This window comes from Heterocephalus glaber, unplaced genomic scaffold (assembly GCF_053883595.1).
Source record: "Heterocephalus glaber isolate CG9 unplaced genomic scaffold, H.glaber_assembly_v1.0 deba00001236, whole genome shotgun sequence".
Classification (NCBI taxonomy): domain Eukaryota; kingdom Metazoa; phylum Chordata; class Mammalia; order Rodentia; family Bathyergidae; genus Heterocephalus; species Heterocephalus glaber.
The window spans coordinates 305,711-314,242 of NW_028258223.1; the positions used below are offsets into that span (position 1 = coordinate 305,711).

At 49.2% G+C, this 8,532-nt stretch overlaps 1 pseudogene across 1 annotated transcript; it reads left to right on the plus strand.

Annotated features, from left to right (window-relative positions):
- Window positions 1-230: 230 nt before the first annotated feature.
- On the plus strand, window positions 231-5,559 carry LOC110347522 (transmembrane protein 250 pseudogene; annotated as a pseudogene). The gene is made up of 2 exons (XR_015451200.1): window positions 231-2,037; window positions 2,209-5,559. The product of XR_015451200.1 is annotated as a transmembrane protein 250 pseudogene (transcript).
- The last annotated feature ends 2,973 nt before the right edge of the window (window positions 5,560-8,532 follow it).

The window sequence follows — 8,532 nt, forward strand, 5'->3', positions numbered from 1 at the left end:
CACAATCTCTCCTGTTATCTGAGAAATTATTTCTGATTTCATTTTTTCCAGATCCCCCTTTGTTGCCAGTTCAGTGGGTCCAGGTGGTTGAGTATCAGAGGGTTCCATCTCATTTCTCTTTGGGGTTGCTGTACGTGATCTGGAAGACTGGTTTTGAGACTTATTTACATGTTTTCTCATTTTGACTGGGGGTGGGGGGGGGGTGGGGGGGTGCTGTTGGCACCCAGGAGGATCACCTCCTCTGAGCTGGGAGATGTGAGACAGGGGCCTGGAGCAGTGGTAGGGATGGTGGCCCAGAAGTCCCTTCCTCTGGGTCTCGAGTGGTGGGACAGAAGGTGGCCCAAAGGCCTTTTCCTCTGGGCTGGGCGCAGCAGGAGGGATGGTGGCCAGGAAGCCCCTTCCTCTGGACCAGGAGCAGTGGGACAGCGGCTCAGAAGCCCCTACCTCTGGGCCGGGAGTGGCGGGACCCAGTACTGTGGTCTGGTGTCCTCTCAGCCTTTGTAGTGTGGAACCAGGTGGCTGTATAGAGGAGCGGGGTGGGTGTGGGTGTCCAGTGGATTGCTGCCAGGGTGCAGGCTGAATCAGCATGTTCGGCGCAACTCATGACCTCAGTAGGGCATCCACAGACCTGCCTGTCTGCAGCGGGCCGACCCGGCATGTTCCGCACAACTTGTGACCTTGGTAGGGCTGGTTATGTGTAAATATTATGCCATTTTTATATAAGGGGCTTGAGCACTTGTAAATGTGGGTGTCTGTGGGGATCCTGGAACAAATCCCCTGTAGATACAGAGAGACAGCTGCAACCAGATCTTACTCTGGCTACAGAGTCTCTTCCTTTCCATTACTCTGGAGACACTGAGGTGTTTCAAAGCCATGTGGAATCTTCATCTGAATCTAGTCATAGTCATCCCCTGTTTGAGCCACATTCACTAAGAATTCAGCTTCTCCTCTCCAAAGGGCCTTGCCCCATGCCCGTCACTCACCTGTTTTATATGATGGCTCAGCATCTTCTCCAGGGAGTAGTATTGGATGGGGCTACTGAAGAGCCCACTCCAGAATGGCCCTGAGCCACTACTGTGAGCACCGACCAGTCACAAATACAGCTGCTGTGATTCACCTCCAGGCAACTGTTCCCTCTTCCTGCACACACTTCCCCAAGAAACTATCAGACATTTGTTGATGGCGTCAGAAGGAAAGAGGAGAGTTGGTTCAGAGCTCACTAAATGACACCCCTAGGAACCAAAGAGGAATGCTGCATCAGTAGTTTCCAGCCACAGAAACACCTGGAAGCAACAGTAATTTAGCAGGTGGGGATCCAGGACAGGTGAGCTGAAAAAGAGCCAGGATGTAGTCACTCTGGAGGGGAGGATGCAGGAGGGGAGGCCAGTTTGAGAAGCCCCCATAGCAAGAGGAACTCAAGCCTGGTCTTCACACTTCCAGAAGCACCCAAATCATCCAGGACCTTGGGAAGAGGTTGAGATGGAGGTCACTGAGCAAAGTCTTAAGGAGATAGGAAGGGCTGGATGGAGGCCAAGAGCAAGGATCAAGGCAGGGGCCATAGGAGATAAAAATTTGGTTCAGTGCTTTCTTTAGCTCTTTCTTTGGCTTTCTTTGGTGATGAATGGGACTTTTATAGTTAGTATTTTCCCTATTTCTAGGTCCCCTCATTCCCACTCCCACTCTTTCCCCAGCAGAAAGCTGTTAGGAGACAACTGATCTCAGCATAGACATAAGGAAGAACTCAGGCTTTGAGGTGTGTGAGAGAGTGAGGAGCTAAGCTTGCAGTGAGCATTAGGCAGGCAGGCCTTGATGAGGAGAGAGGTCTCAGCAAACTAGGAAGAATGTAAAACATCCTTTCTAGGCTACAGACAGAGCCTAGGGCAGTTCTTCTCCAAAACCTGTCGGAGTCACCTGTAGAAGCTTCCTTTGCAGCCACTTTTTGGAGAAGAGGCATCTAGAGCTCATTGTCTGACGTGGTACTTCAGAACCTCTGGAGTTTGATCCCTAAATCTCCTCTATCACCAAGAAAACTTTCAAGTGAGTAACTTTTAAGTATGGTCAAGTTGAAGAGACTCACCTGAGGAAGTCCTGGGGAGCCAGTCTGAACCATTCTAGATTTTGTTGCAAGTGTGCTGAAGATAGGGCTACACAGAACTCTGTTGCTTCTCCAAACTGGTGAGTAATCTCAATTTCTTTTCTCTGATCTAGGATTTGACAAGCAGGAGAACAGATAATGTGATGAAGTAATTGCAAGCAATGATTCCAAACTTTGGCTGCAATTAGAATCACTCAAATAGTTGCTTAGACTCTGACCCTACCCAGAACAATTATACTAGAAGCCTCAAGCTGGATGTGATGGTGCATGCTAGTAGTCTCAGCTACTTGGGAAGCTGAGGCAGGAGGATTGCTTGAGTCCACAAGTGTGACACAACACACACACACACACACACACACACCAAAAAAAAAAAAAAAAAAGCTCTGTTGGCACTCAGGTAAGGTCTCCTCCTCCTTTCTCTTCCTCCCCTTCTGCCTTCTTCTCCTTCTCATTCTCCTTCTTCTTCCTTTAACACAGTCTCTTTATGTAAGCCCACAGACTGGCCTTAAACTCATACTCCTCATTCCTCAGCCTTGAGTGCTGGGATTACAAAGTGTATACTAGCATGCCCAGCTCAGGTAAGATTTTTAGGCATATAGGTAACTTTGTGACATAGTCACTGGGGAGGTTTGACCCTGCTTTCTGTACTATGGATCCATTCTCAGAATGCCGGTAAGGAAAAAATAAAGTAATAGTGTTATAAAGGAAAGCCATTATATTAAACACATCAAAAAATTAAAAGAAAATCCAGCAGCCGGGCCTGGGCGCACTCTTCTCTTCAGGCAGGCCCCAGCCAGGGGTGCCTGAGGGGTGCGCCATCGCCCTGAGCCCTGAGCAGCATGCGGCCCACCTGGTCTCAGAATCCTGGGGGACAAGGGCTCCCGCAGCCCAGGACCCCGGTGCCATGGCAGAGAGGGCAGCGGGCTGCCACCTGCTCCAAGCCCCAGCTGCGATCTCCCAGGCCTAGGCACCATGACACCTATGCTGACCGTCACCTGGACGCTGCACAGCCACTCTGAGCTAGAGCTGCAGCCGCTGCCGCCGCCACGGCGTCCAATGCCGGTGATACCCATCCCGCTGCGGGTGCGCTCCTTCCATGACCCACACGCCACCTGCCTGCATGCCTCCTGCGGGCCCCTGCCTGCCTCCCACCTGGTGGGTACCAAGTACAACAACTTGATGTGTACGTGAAGACGCGCTGGCTGTATGGTTTCATCCGCTTCCTGCTGTACTTCAGCTGCAGCCTGTTCACTGCGGGACTCTGGGGCACACTGGCCGTGCTCTTCTGCCTGCAGTACCTGGGCCTGCGTGTGCTACTGCGCTTCCAGCTAAAGCTGTCTGTGCTGCTGCTGCTGTTGCTGGGCCGCCGGCGTGTGGACTTCTGCCTCATGAACGAGCTGGTCATCTATGGCATCCAAGTGACTATGCTGCTGGTCGGGGGCCTGGGGCTGGTGCTTCACGGTCTTCATGGACATGTGAGGGTGCCGAGGGCCGGTGCCAGGTTCACTCGATGTGTCCAGCGCAGTTCTTCTGTTGGGGGCCGGGGAGGGGGCTGGGCCTCTGCTCCATCCAGCAGACAGGCCTGCAGTACACATTCCCATTCAGGAGCAAAGAGGGCTGAGACTACAGTCTGTGTCCATCCCTCCCTCTGACCACTCCCTGCTGACCCTCCCTCTGCGCGCCTCAAGGTGCACTGCACCCCGAGCCTCCTGTCCACCTCACTTGTTCAGTGGCCATACAGGGTGGAACCTCTGTCCAGCTTGTGCTCTGAGACTCGAGGACAGGGAGGCAGTACAGGAACAGATCTGGAGGGGTTTCTTCCCAGCACACCCCTTTCCTGTGTGCCCCTGATCTCAGCTGCAGCCTCAGGGACAGTCAGCCTCCACTAGTGACACCACACTGCCATGTGGGTTCTGGGCCAGCCACAGACAGACAGAGGCTGCGTGGGTCCTGAATCCCAGGTGAGTCTCAGAGCCACTGCAGTTTGTTGCAGGGCCAGCCCAAGGGGGTGAGGTAGTCAGGTGCCAGCCCCACACCAACAGCTCTGTCCCCCTCACCTGGGGCAGGTCTCAAGGAGTTGAGCCTGTGCTTAAGTTGCTGCAAATGTGGGCTTCCAGGGAGTGCCTCCTTGTAACTCCTGGGCAGTTCCGGGATCTCTGAGACAGCATCCAGGGTTAGACCTGCTTGTCTTGAGGGATGTCAGGGTTTCAGACAGGCCCACCCCGGGAATCCTGGGCAGACTCCAAAGGTGCCTTCTGGGTGCCATGTGCAGTGGGCATGTGGGAGGGCTGCTGGCCTCTGTGCACTGCAAGAGCATCCTGGGTAGGGACCCCCTGCAGCAACCCCATGAGAGGTGGGGTCATGGTGCTGTGGTGGTCAGCACGGCCTACTGGTGAGGGGCTTTGATTCATAACATCAGAGTGGGGACCCTGGGCCAGTCGGAGAGTGACTGGTTAGCCAGCTCTTGCTTCACCTCAGATTGTCATCCCCATGCCTGGGCATGTGTCGTGGCCCCTTTGATCCTGTCCGGCGAAGCAGACCAGAGGCAGGGAATCTGAGGACAGATTCATCCACTGAAGAGAAACCTAGAAAATTGCCAACCAGGTGGGACAGCAAAGCCTACTGGTTATAAACTGCTCCTCCAGCTTCAAGCATGACCTCCCAGAGGGAGGGCTCTGCCCAGAGCATCTGTCTAGCTTCCCCTAGGAGGGGCAGGTGAGGAGCTCCCCAGAGGACCCCACTTCTCACTGCAGAGAATCTTTTGCACTAATTCCTGTCTTTCCTCAGAGCAGCTTTGTTTTGTGTTCATTGACTGGTAACTCAGTGCTGCCGGAGCCCTCTTGCATGGGTGCCGGTAGATGCGTCGGGTGGTGGGAGGGGTCTGGCTGGGTCACCATAATGTGGACAGGACCTTGCTGTGCTGCACACCCAGCTGCCTGTGTCCTGAGTGCCTATTGAATTCTTTACAAGAGGAAGCTCCTGCATTAAACCTATTTCTTTAACATGTTGAAAAAAATTAAAAGAAATATGGACTGAAGGTGTAGCTCAGTGAGAGTGCTTGGTTAGCATGAGTCAGGCCCTGGGTTTGATCCTCAATATCTCAAAAGACAAAAAAAAATGGAGGCAATTTCACAGAACACCAGCACCAGACAAGGCCAAGGGATAAAGTATGGAAAATATGATATTGTACAGTCTTGTCTAGGCACAGACAAAAACAACACCACTTATAAACCACAATTGTCAAACATCTCCATCTCCTGCCTGAGTCTGTGCCCTTCATCATCAGTTACAACTCTGGCCTCACTTTGTTCTTCCCCACTCCAACGTAGCATTTATATTGATACTCAATTGTAGAATCATTCCTGGTTCTCAACAATAGGCAATGCCAAGCATATCCTGCTGCCTTCACTACGCCCCCAAATCTCTAATGAGTTCCAAACCTACAATAAATCCATGTAACCTTCTTAATGAAATGCCTCATGGTTCCATGTGCAGTGAGTTCTTCCTTATTCCAACAAAGGATGCACCCAAGTTGAATTGCAGTTGTATTCCTAGTGGTCTTTGACAGGAATATTCTGAAAATGCATTCTTATCCTAAAATCTTGCTTATTCTGAGTTCCATTTCTAGTTTTTAAAAATATTTTAAGTTATCTACCCCCCCATCCCCCCACTCCATACCGGGGATTGAACTCAGGACTGCAAGGCAAGTGCAGCACCACTGAGCTAAATCCCCAGTACTAAGTTATCTATTCTAGCGGTGGCATCGTACTTAATCCAACTAGGCATAGTGCCACACACTTGTAATCTCAGCTACTCTGGAGGCTGAAGAAGGAGGATCAAAAGATGCAGGTAAACCAGGGAAATTTATCCAGACCTTGTCTCAAAACAAAAAATAAAAGGGCTAGGGGCTTTGATGTAGCTCAGTGGTACAGCATCTGCCTGGCAAGCATGAGGTCCTGGGTCCAATCCCTGGTACTAAAAGAAAAAAAAAAAACACAAAAAAAGGCTGGGGAAGAAAAGGGGGCTGGAGATATTGGAGATATAGCTCAGTGCTAAGAATGCTTGCTTAGCATGTGTGAGGCCTTGAGTTCAATCCTTAATACACAAAAAATAAAAATTTCCTCTCTCTCAGACACTATTCCAGGTGGCTTGGGTTATGAGCCCCGAGAACAGTGACAGGCAGCCAATCATGGTGACACTGCCTATAATCCCAGCACTCTGGGAAGCTGAGACAGGAAGATTGCAAGTTCCAGCCCATCCTGGGCAACTTAGCAACTTAATGAAAACTTTTCTAATAATAAAAAATTTAGGAAGGGGCTGAGGATAGCTCAGTGCAAAGGTCCTGGGTTCAATCCTCAGTACCAGGAGAGGTAGAAAAAGCCCTGGCCCGAGGAAGGTAAGGTTCACCTAACAGTCTGACTCTCCCATGGCACTGTTCATCCTACCCTGGGCCTTGCAAAGATTCATCCCTGGGTGCTGAAGTTTTGCCCTCACTGGAAAGAATAAGATTAGCATCCAGTTTCATGCCTGACATATGTAGACCTTGGAAGTCATCATTCCATCTTTACAAGTAAAAAGATGAGCAAATGGAAAAGTCAACAACTCTTCTTAAATCCACAGAAATGGAGATAACATGATAAAACTTGCCCTCAAAATTGGAAAGACAGGTGGGCATAAAGAATCACAACTTGCCAGAGCAGTCCTTACCAACAGAAACCAGCCTAGCAAACACCATCAGGGTAGGAAGACGTAAATTGGAACTGATGAATTGTTGGAAGCCAAGTATGGTTAAGGCTCAGAATTTAAAACTCTAGTGAGCAAACCAGGCATGGTGGCATACACCTGTAATCCCAGCACTTGGGAGGCTGATGCCGGGGGATCAAATTGGAGGCCAGCCTGGGCTAGATAGCTTGAACTACATAGTGAGACCCTGTCATTTTAAAAAAAGCAAAAAAAAAATTAAATTAAAAAATAAAACTGCAGGAGGCTGGATATGGTAGCTCAGGCCTACAATACTAGTGTTACTGTATGTACAGAGCACATAATTCTGCAAATGTCAAGGAATAAAGTCACAAACCAAAAGAGGAGGTTAGGTTAGGGGAATTATAACAGAAATAGAATAGCTCCTGGATTTTCAGAAAGGGTCCTAAGTGGGGGCATGCATTGGCCTCTTGATCCAGAGCTAACTATAGATAAGCAGGGCACAAGGATTGCTCAATTGTTTCGTGGCCACATATCACAGGAGCCTCTGTGAATTTGAAATTACCAGTTGGAACTCAATCTTCTAGCCCAGTTCTTCAACATGTAGGGTTTATAAGAAACTGAAATTTTAGAAAGAAAAAACTGGTTATTTTGCATTTGAATTTCCTCAGAACTCGGGAATTTAGTAGGGAGTGGGCTGCAGTCCTAGTTCACTGTCTATTCTTATTTTATTTCCCATCAATATGGCTGGTCACCCAACTCTACCTTGGGCCCTTCCTGTAACTAGATGCCTTACTCATAAGCTAACTAAAACTATTTTCTACACTAGCCCTCAGGAGACTTAGGCAGAAAGACAAGAGTTCTAGACCATGCTGAGCCACCTAGAAAGTCTTGTCTAAAGAACAAACAAATAAATGAAACTCCAACAGGACTTCAGTAACAGAGAATCCCCATAGTTTTAGGAGATACTCACAGAGAAGATCATAGAACAGACCTTCTAACCACATTAGAGGGAGAGAGAGAGCAACAGTTTTCAAATATACTTGCCTTTTGCAAAGCCTATCCTTGAAAGGAACTTTTTTTGGGGACAGGGTATTGGCTTTGAACTCACTATGAAACCTAGGCTGGCCTCAAACTCACGGCAATCCTCCTGCCTCAGCCTCCTCCTTGCTGGGATTACAGGCGTGGGCCACCACACCCAGCTGAAAGAAATTATTTTGTCAGAGTTTAACTGACCTGGGAGAAGGGAGATCCCCAACTCCAGCTTCCTCCAGCCATCCTGTCTCACCAAAGGGTAGGAAAAAAAAGAGAAGGATTTAAAGAGTTGAAGCCCAAGGGCACAGACTCCTTAAATGACTGAGACCTAATGGTAAGGACTATAGAATTGTCCCCACCCACCCTCCCTTCCACTTTAATGCCAAATCACTAAAGTCCTCTTTATCAGAGTTCTTTTTAGGCCGTACCTTTTGTATAACTTTCAATAACAGAAAAGACCTACAAAGCACACTGAAAGGGGGGGAAAAAGAGAAGAAAGAAAGAAAGCCTCAGAGGTAGTCACAGATACAGTAGGGATATTGGAACTGTCAGATCAGGAATCCAACATAGCTACGACTAACAGGTCAACAGCTCTCACTGCAAAAGTAAGCAATGCGTGGTTTTACACACCTGAAATCCCAGCACTCTGGGAGACTGAGGCATAAGGATCAAGAGCTTCAGCCCAGCCTGGGCAACTTAGC